Below are 10,589 nucleotides of genomic sequence, written 5' to 3'. Positions count from 1 at the left end.
GAGTCCTTAGGTAATGTGATGTCTTTGGGACAAATGTTCAGCCTTTCAGATGTCCAACCTTCCTTCCTTTCTTCCTTCCTTCCTACTTTCCTCCTTCTTCTCTTCCCCAAGATAATGTTCAAGGAGGGGAAAGGGTCCTTGATTCCATATGGCATCCCTTGCAGCAAAATGTTTAGACTGGGCTGCTCCTGGAGAGTGACCCTCATGGAGCAGCCAACATCTAGAGGAGTATCAGTGTCTCCTGCAGAAGCTAGGCTGGGCTGGACTGGGCCAGGATGGCCCCTTGCAGCTCCACAATGGCCTGGTGATTCTCCCCAGCTACTCACTCAAGCTCTGCCACATCCTTCAACCAGCTGCTGGGGGTCACCTTCCTCATGTCTTGCTGGGTTCTAAAGCGGGCTTGCTTGGATCTTGTCCAGTCCCTTTCACTATCCCTCCTGGGGCTAGAAGAGGTACATGGGCACATCTGGGTCTCCTCTACACCTCATCACATGAATTGGTACCAGAGTTGCCTGGGAGAATAGGGTAATCCAGTTTCCTTCTAGAATCTCACACCTAAACTGAAACAAATCTCCTCCACCCCATTCTTGAATGTCTTATCCCACATATCCATCTCCCCACTGCCTCCCCAACTGCTATGTTTTTCTTTCCACAATCCCCCAAGCCAGAAGGGATAAACTTTCACTTACTTCTGTAGGGGAAGAAAGATTTCTTTTCTCATTCTTCACCAGGTTCGTAGCTGAGGCACCTATAAGAAAAGCCTCATTAACAAAAAAAAAAAAGCATACATGTTTATTTAATATAAGTTTTATGTGACACAAGGGCCTTAAGAAATGAAGACCCAGAGAAACGGAAACTTGTATATTTTTACGCTTGGGTTTGTTGAAGATGGACAGTCATGGGGAAGTATGATTGGACAAAGGAGGTATGACCGAATGGGAATAAACTTGGAGGAACTTAGTAAGGCAGGTTTATTTGTTCAGATTCTTCTGTGTCCCTGTGTCTTCAGAGATAAGGATGTTCCTTTCTTCTGGGTGTAGGGAGGGTACCTCCTGAATGAGGATGTTATGACCTGCTTTAGGGAAGAAGGATCCAAGAAAGTCAGAGAGTGTCCTTCCTGGGTTTTATGAGCTGCTTCAGGGGAGAGGGGAAAGAGTAAGGTGAGGGAGACATTCCACTTCTGCAGTTTTCTCAAATGGCAGGCTGCCATATTTTGATGTTCCTGGGCCCCATCACTTCCCTTTCCTCTCTTACTGAGACTTGGCTGTTGCCACTTTCTCTTCCTCCTTCCAGGTTCTTAGCTCATGGCTAAGTCTTACTAATAAGTAGAATTCAGGGGAGAAAAAGATGACAAGAGATAAATTTGGATCTTTCCCATAAATATGAAACTCATTATCCTGAGAAAAAAGATCTCTCCCAAATTCTCAGAAAGCCCCCTTAAAAACAGGCAAGGGATTATTTCAGGGTGTCCTTGTAAAAGTCAGCACAGATGGCATTCGAATTTGTACATCACTGGGATGCATAAGTATATCTATAGCAACAAGGTGTGCAAAACTTGTAATTCCCTAGACTTTGACCACAGGAGAATAGGATGTGACTGTTATGCTAATGATCTCATTAATATCATGAATACAATTAACAAATGAAGTCAATTATCACTGGCAAGCATTCATTACAAAGAGATAAGTTGCTGTGCTCCAGCCACACAAGTAACTATTTTGCTGCGTTTGTCCGGAAGCTCTCTTTTCATCTTTGCTCATTTATTACCACTAAATGTATAAATGCCTGGGAATGTGGACTCAGCTCATTACTTATATATATTACCTTGATTATAATTTGACCTCATGTACACATCAGTTTGAAGAACCCTACAAAATACCACTTCTATTTATAACACAGCCTCATCTGCCAAGCCTACAGGAGAAAGCCTAATTGGAAAGAATAAAAGGTTACCTTTGCGTGTAAACTGCACATTCATTTAGTTATCAATTTTATTTCTTCCTAATTATCAGTGGTTGTGCATCTTCCAGTAGCTTGGATATAGTTGGTTTTCCTCCCAATAATTCCTGAGAAATAGAAACTCTAATGATCAGATTAGTCGTTGGGAAGTGTGGTCTCAATGTGCAGTTTATTGGGGTTGTCAAAAATTAATTTCAGGATTCAAACTTAAACTGCCATAAGACTGTGGTTCTGAGGCCAAATGCCTATTTTTATGTGACTCTTTCACTATCTATATCATAAGAACTGCATGTTCTTTGTAGTTTAAAACAAAATAATGTTCTTACCAGAAGTCCCGCAATTAAATATTGTTGCAGGCAGCTTTTCTTGCTGCCCATCCATAAGAAGCGAAACGGTTCTCAGACGTGGATTTTTTTTTTCTTTTTTTTTTCTTTTTTTTTAATTATTATTATTATTATTATTATACTTTAAGTTCTAGTGTACATGTGCATAACGTGCAGGTTTGTTACATATGTATACTTGTGCCATGTTGCTGTGCTGCACCCATCAACTCGTCAGCACCCATCAACTCGTCATTTACATCAGGTATAACTCCCAATGCAATCCCTCCCCCCTCCCCCCTCCCCCCTCCCCATGATAGGCCCCAGCGTGTGATGTTCCCCTTCCCGAGTCCAAGTGATCTCATTGTTCAGTTCCCACCTATGAGTGAGAACATGCGGTGTTTGGTTTTCTGTTCTTGTGATAGTTTGCTAAGAATGATGGTTTCCAGCTGCATGCATGTCCCTACAAAGGACACAAACTCATCCTTTCTGATGGCTGCATAGTATTCCATGGTGTATATGTGCCACATTTTCTTAATCCAGTCTGTCACTGATGGACATTTGGGTTGATTCCAAGTCTTTGCTATTGTGAATAGTGCCGCAATAAACATACGTGTGCATGTGTCTTTATAGCAGCATGATTTATAATCCTTTGGGTAACTGTTTGAAGAAATGGATGAAGCTGACCTCTACTGAGAGCCATCTCGGTTCCCAGCCTGCAGCATGCACAGCTGCCTCGCCCTCTCCTTCTGCCCACCTCAGCTTGCCTCCCCATCCCTGAGTCTCCCTCGTATTAATTAGTCATTTTATGCTGCCCTAACAAAGTACCACAGACTGGTGGCTTAAACCAGGGGTCACCCAATCCCTAGGGCCACACACCGGTACCAGTCCCTGCATGGCCTGTTAGGAACAGGGCCACACAGCAGGAGGTGAGCTGCAGGCAAGTAGGCTAAGCTTCATCTATATTTGCAGCCACTCCCCACTGCTTGAATTACCAGCTGAGCTCCGCCACCTGTCAGACCAACAGCAGCATTAGATTCTCATAGGAGTGTAAACCCTATGGTAAATTGTGCATGCAAGGGATCTAGGTTGTGCATTTCTTATGAGAATCTAATGCCTGATGATCTGTCACTGTCTCTCATCACCCCCAGATGGGACCATCTAGTTGCAAGAAAACAAGCTCAGGGCTCCCACTGATTCTACATTATGGTGAGCTGTATAAGTATTTCATTATGTATTACAATGTAATAATAATAGAAATAAAGTACCCAATAAATATAATGTGCATGAATCATCCCAAAACCATCTCACCCCCTCCCCGAGTCCGTGGAAATGCTGTCTTCCACAAAACTGGTCCCTGGTGTCAAAAAAGTTGGGGACTGCTGGCTTAAACAACAGACATTTATTTTCTCACAGTTCTGGAGGCTAAAAGCCCAAGATCAGCCTGCCAGCCCGACTGGGTTCTGGTGAGGTCTCTGTTTCTGGCTTGCAGATGTCTGCCTTCCCGTGGTGCCCTTACATGGTGAGAGAGAGCTCTGGTATCTCTTCCTTTTCTTCTAAGAGCACCCGTTCTCCTGGGGCAGGCTCCAGCCTTATGACCCCATTTAACCTTCATTACCTCCTTTAAGGCCCTATCTCCAGTATAGCCCACATGAAGGGTTAGGGCTCCAACATATGAATTTAGGGATGGGATACAGTTTATAGCACGCCTGGCCCTGGCACACTGATGCTCTTATTCACCATGACACACCATCTTTTCATTAAAAAAAAGTTTTGAGGAAGCTGTGCTGGGAGAGTGGCTGGTGAGTAGCAGGGCTCCCCCAGTTCACAGGCTATGTCCTTTTTGCAATGTGCCTCCTAATATCGCTTTGTCAGGTGGACCTTTTGCAGAGGCCAAGGCAGAAATTTCTCAGGGACGTTGTGGGGGTTGAAAGAGTAGGGAAAGCGTTGTTTTGCCAGAATTGTCTGTGATTTTCTGAGCAAAGGGTGGCTCTGATTAGGAAAGGTGGGGTAAACTGAAAACATGGACAAAACATGGACTCCTAAGGGGCTGGCCTTAAGAGGGGACTGTCACCTGCATCATGGGATCCGAGGAACACTGAAAATGTTCAAAATACCTCACTCCTTGGCCTGGTGCTGACACTAAAATTTCACCACTAGAGGGGCAGTCCATCAGATTAAGGAAAAGAGGATCCATGTAGTTGTCAGCTAATAGAAAATGGAGGGAGGAGAACAAAACATTGCTTGTCATTTTCTTCCTAGACTGTAAAAGCCAAAGGGAAAGAAGAAGCATTTTGCTCACTTTTGAACTCCCACCACACTTAGTACAGTTCCCTGAGTAAAAGCGGGTGCTCAGTATATCTTGAGTGACCTCAGAGGATTTCGGTTCCTTTTGCATTCACATGCCAAGTGCTGAGTAAAACCTATTAACTTTACTGTTATTTATGTCACCAAATATATTTGTCCATTTCATTTTCATCACTTGAGCCAAACTGGGCGTGGATGCCATGCAAGGCTAAGCATTAAAACAGCCCCAGAACGGTCACATTTATACACTCAGTTCTTTCTAGTCTTCTCCCCCCACTTTGTGAATATTTTAAATAACGGAATACAAGCTATTTTCTATTTAGTGTTGCTATAACTAGAAATTATTCTGGGCTACAGTAAAAGCACGACTGATGTGTGATTCACTTTGCAAATAAATTTACTGTTTAGCCTTTTAGCCATGGATTCATTTACTGTATTTTCAGATTGTTTTTATATGAAACAGCTAAATGCTCTGCTTTCTTCACTTTGTAGTACTGGAGGTGTTTCCATTCTGAAACTATATCTCTTAACTAGACAAGTCGATTAGAGAAATGAGTAAGCTAACAGGGTCAAAAGAAGGTCTTGCCCTGAAGGCACAGACGAAGTGTTCAGCTGATGGAGAGGTAAGGAAGAAAGAGAAAGTTACAGGCCATAGGCAGGGGAAGGCAGAGTCTGGTTATTTGTACCTCATACACGCCTAACCTGTGGACTCTTCTCTAAATACTGATGTAATTGTTTCTTGAACTAGCAAGGGCTCATCTGGTTGCAAGAAAAGGATAGAATCCCCTTAAATTAGCTCAGAAAAGGGGCTCTGTTAAAGGACACATCTCTTGTGGAATCCATGGAAGTGCAGGGGGAAAATAAAAATGGGACAAACAGGACTCGGAGGACAAATTAGGGCTTGTCTGGGATTCTCTGCACCAGAAGCTCTCAGACATTCACATCAGCTACACAATTAAGGTGTCTGGGCTCTTAACTCCCCCTGTCTCTGTGACTTGGTCCCTTGCTACTCAAAGTGTGACCCTGGGACCAGCAGCCTTGGCATCACCCAGAAACTAATTAGAAATGCAGAGTCTCAGATTCCACCCCTGCGCTATTGAATCAAGATCTTTATTTTATCAAAGCTCCCAGTAATAGGCTAGCCACTTGGCAGCAGACTTGCCACCGCTGTGGCAAGAGGCTACTCCTGATCGAATTCTGGGGAGATAAATGAACCAAGGTCATGGGCATAAAGAATAGTTAGGCATTGCAGACAAACTGCCCTACTGTATATGTTAAGTGTGTTTTGAGCTAAATTTAACCTGTATCCATTCTGAGTGTTTAATTTCCCAAAGAGTCTACACTCTGTACCCATTGGTACCATCTTGATGCACATCTCTTGAAATTAAGCATCCTTGTTTCTCAGATGACTAGAAATGTCAACTGTCATTAGCAGAGTGAATGTTTGGTCCTTTATAAACACTGTTGTCACACCAAAAAAAAAAAACGAATGTAGTGCATATATACAAGAAAAGCAAAAAGCAACCTCTTTATAATTCTTACCAGTTCAGTGATAAAGTAATGATCTCTCATGACCTCCTTTCTTCTCTAAAATCTGAATCTCTCCAAAGCAGCATCTTCACTGATGCTTTAATCCCAGGCGGTGGTTTCCATACCTGGAGGTATAGAACAGAGCTGTATGTCATTTTCTCCTCAGGATTTAAATTTAACTTGAGAAGGCAAGCCTGTGGGTAGCTAATTAATAGATTTTTTTTTTTTTTTTTTTTTTTTTTTTTTTTTTACAATTGCAGGTACCTGGCACTATTCTGATTAAATTTCCAAGCCGATTAAAAAAGAGTCCAAAAGATTGGCAAGCATTGTTTCCTGCCTTGAGGAGCACAGAACTGGCTGGGGAAGCCCCCAAGCAAACTTCTGAGTTGAGAGACATGCCAAAAAAGAGAGGAAGGTGGTGAGCACAGGGTCAGAAACAAAATCGGCACAGTTTCTCTCTCTTTCCCTCTCTCACCTCATATAACAAGCACCAATCTTTCTGTGCTCTAGTTTTCAGCACACAGAAATTTCTGGTTCTTATCTACCAGCATCCAGAAATACAGAAACCACTCCAGTATCTCAGATGCGGGATTTCCACTGCAGCCCATTTAGTGTGTGCTCCGCATTTCACACATATTAAATGGGCCCTGTTTCTCAGGGCTACCCGGCCTGAACCCTGCCCTGGGCTCCTGAGGCGCCTGCCCTAACCACACTCTCCTTGTTAAAAGAGACATTGGCCACTCCCCTTTGTTAAGGATATTCAGATGCTACCACTTGGTAGAGAAATTAAGACCTAAGAAAGGCTCCGTCTTTGATGTCATTTTACAAATACATAAATACAAGGAAATAGAGGGAAGGAAAACTTCAAGGAAAAATGTATTAAAACAGTGCCTAGAACAGCATCCTTAGGCAGATGCCTTTTCAAACCAGGTAGTTCTGGTGAACGTTTCCAATATGTGCCAAGAGGTGGGTACTTGATCCAATTGAGCCAATCATAAAGTCTCATGCTTTGGTCACTGTGATTGGCCCAGGAATAAACATGTGACCCCCCCATACAGCCAATCAGAATTCTCCTCTGGTCTTTTCAAACGTGAGCTTAGGAGAGAGGACATTTCCTCTCTAGTTTTGGAACTGTAAATGTGGGAGGCTGGAGCAGCTACGGCTCCAGCCACCTGAGAAGCCAATGTGAGCAGATAAGCTGATGCTCAGAGAAGCCAAGACCAGCAGGAACAGAATTCCTCATAATGTTCAAGTCCCTGGTTCCAGTTGTCCCTAATGTTGACACCGCCCCTCCCTTCTAGTTCCATTAACCAGTAAATCCTCTTTTCCGCGTTCTCTAGTTCAGTTTCTTTCACTTGCCACCAGGAGACCGCTAGCAATTATTTCCAGTCACTCTCTTGCTGCGATAGCTGCCCTCAGCAAACTCCTCTTTTTAAAATAGAAATGCCTCCTCAGGGCGTCTACCACAACCTCTGCTGTCTCAGAGCTGGCCTTCGCCGCCGCCGCCCCCACCACCTCCCCCGCAGCCATCGCCACCGCTTTCACCACCACCGTCACCTCCGCCGCTGCCTCCTTGGGGCCCTCCTCCTTCACCGCCCCGTTCGCCACCTCTACACGTTCAAGGCCTTCTGTCGTGGAGAAGAAGCTATGGTCGGTCTCCCTTGCGGTCCCGGGGCAGAGCCATGGCGGACCGCGGCGGCGGCGGGGGAATGGGCGTGGTGGGCGGTGGCGGAGCCGGCCAGGCCTCTGCCGGGGCAGCGACTGGTGCTACTGGGGACAGCGGGGGCGGTGGCCCCGTCAACCCGGCCTCGCTGCCTCCCGGCGACCCGCTGCTCATCGCTCTCATCGTGGAACAGCTCAAGAGACGGGGCTTTTTTGACAGCTTCCGCCGGGACTGCCTGGCCGACGTGGACACCAAGCCAGCTTACCAAAACCTGAGGCAGAAAGTGGATAATTTTGTGTCAACACATCTGGACAAGCAGGAATGGAATCCTACAATGAAGAAAAACCAATTGCGAAATGGTCTGAGGCAGAGTGTGGTTCAGTCAGGGATGTTGGAAGCTGGAGTAGACAGGATTATTTCTCAGATGGTGGATCCAAAACTTAACCACATCATCAGGCCACAAATAGAACGAGCAATTCATGTATTCCTGGCGGCCCAGAAAAAAGCAGCTGCGCCAGCACCCCCACCAGAGCCCGAAGGCCAGGACCTTCCAGCTCCATCTCAGGACACTTCCTAAGAATATGCCTGACACCTTTTGAAAGTTAATTTCTGGTGAAGAAGTGGATTCGGTTATGTAAGAGTGCAACTTCAGACCGAAGATAGGCCAAGGTCGTCACTGATCTCAAGATTCAACCTTGACCATGGGCAGTGACCAGATTGAAAGGGGAGCAAGTTCGGCAGTGGGAAAGTTGACCGTGTCGCCCCCTGCATTGTGCTGCCATTTGGCCAGCCTGCCCAAGGGCATGACACCAAGTAGACACTACACAGAGAAACACTACAGCAATCCAGGGTTGTCCTGAAACAGACTTTTATACTTGAACATGGAGACTGCGAGTGGACTTGAGGGTTTGTGCTGTGGAATAAACGGAAGCTACAGTGAGAACATAGCCAGTCCCAAAGACAATTTCAAAAAACAATGACAGAAAGTTTAGCTGGGAGTAGTCTTTGACAGTGTTTATTTGATACTGTCTCTCAGAGTTTGCAAACCAGATTGTACAAGTCATTAGCATCAGATAGCTTGTGACCTTCTTGTACATGAATCTTCTAGCCAGTTTCCTTTCCTTTGTAGTAGGTAATGAGACATGAAATCCTAGAATGTGTGAGAAGTTCAGACATTAGACATAAGGAAACTCGTTTGCAGGCTCTCTGTCCAGGGCTGCTTCCTGTCCTGGAGGGGCCAGTGAGTCTTAGGTATGTTTATTTTATCCTCACATTTGTGTTTTTTTAGAAAAGTGAATGATCAATAAATGGCTTATCTTTCATAATAAAATCATTTGATTTGATACTCTTAAAAAAAAAAAAAAGAAATGCCTCCTCGGAAGCCAGAGGAGTTGCTAGAGTAAACAGATCCACACCATGATGCGGTCAGAAGATCTGGACAGCTACGAAGAGCAGGAAAGGGGAACTAGAAACAACTGGCAAATATTTTATGTCAGGATCAAATTGCCATTTTTACACAAATCTTTGTTATTAATGGAATATAGTATTCCTGGATTCTTCTCGCTATAAGGATTGCACGCACCACACTCACATCTGTGTGTGGAACAAGCCAGAGGGTGACCTACACTCACTATAGAAAGTGTTCAGTAGGCCCTTGCCGATGCAGAAGACAGCAGACTGAACTAGACATCAAAGACTATGTGATCTGGCCCAGCACGGTGGCTCATGCCTGTAATCCCAGCACTTTGGGAGGCCAAGGCAGGCGGATCACGAGATCAGGAGTTCTAGACCAGTCTGACCATGCAAACTGCTACCCCAAGGCCTTTGGACATGCTATCCCTTCTGCCTAGAAGGATCTCTGCTTATTGCCTCCCACCTACAAATTAATCTCACTCTTCCTGAAGACTTCAATCAATTATTTTTTTCACAGAGGACTTTGTTAATGCCCATGACTGCATCAATTCTCCTGACTATATACACTCATTTCACCATGCACCTCTCCTCTAGAGGATTTAACATGGATCACAATTGTAATTATATTTTGTCTGCTTCCCCTGGTGAACTTTAAGCTTGCCATTGTATCCTCATCATCTTTCACAGAACCTAATATATAGTTCAGTAAATATTTGTTGGATAGATAAGCATATTTAGGTTAAGGGTAAAACGATAAAACAAAGAAACTCAACAATAATTCAAAGATTGAAAAAAGATAGCTTGTTATTTACCTAAAAATTAGTGGTGAGCAATTCCATGTCAGTGGGTGGCTTTGCTCCACATAGTCATTCAGAGACCCATGGTATGAGTCATTCAGAGACCCAAAGGTTGAGTTGATAAATTCCAGCCAGTAGAGAGGAGAAAGAGAGCATGAAGATGCATATCGGGTGTATAAAGTCCCAGCATTGCAAGAAGCACAAATCACTTATCACATTCCACATGACAACACCTAACTACAAGGGAAGCTGAAAAACATAGGATAGCTTGGCAGCCACATGCCAACTACAATTTTGTTATTACAGAAAAGAAAAACATAAGTCATGGACAGTTAATAGTGCCCACCACAGAGTGAATTAATAAATGGATGAATATGGTCCTCCCAGCTTCCACATACCAAGCACTATTTGCCCCTCTCCTCTGGCTTTCTGCTAAGTCCACCAAAATCAACAATGGGACACCCAATGCCCAACATCCTAGGTCAGTTGCCTCCTTATGTGGCCAAGGCAGTTGATACCAGTGCTGCTGAACCTGTTGACTTATATTCCCAAGGCCCCAAGGAAGAGCAACTGAAGCACTCTTTCCTTTTCCTCTTTCTT

At 44.4% G+C, this 10,589-nt stretch overlaps 1 long non-coding RNA gene and 1 pseudogene across 1 annotated transcript; one reads left to right on the top strand and one right to left on the bottom strand.

Annotated features, from left to right (window-relative positions):
• Window positions 1–712: 712 nt before the first annotated feature.
• On the bottom strand, window positions 713–6,812 carry LOC123567691 (uncharacterized). The gene is made up of 4 exons (XR_006690800.2): window positions 6,592–6,812; window positions 6,381–6,494; window positions 6,129–6,241; window positions 713–748 (listed from the first exon to the last, which is right to left on the bottom strand). It is a non-coding gene; the product is annotated as an uncharacterized lncRNA (long non-coding RNA).
• Window positions 6,813–7,581: 769 nt separating this feature from the next.
• Window positions 7,582–8,829, top strand: LOC102123250 (biorientation of chromosomes in cell division protein 1 pseudogene; annotated as a pseudogene).
• Window positions 8,830–10,589: the final 1,760 nt, after the last annotated feature.

This window comes from Macaca fascicularis, chromosome 11, assembly GCF_037993035.2.
Source record: "Macaca fascicularis isolate 582-1 chromosome 11, T2T-MFA8v1.1".
Lineage (NCBI taxonomy): Eukaryota > Metazoa > Chordata > Mammalia > Primates > Cercopithecidae > Macaca > Macaca fascicularis.
This window is presented reverse-complemented; position numbering and strand designations above follow the sequence as displayed.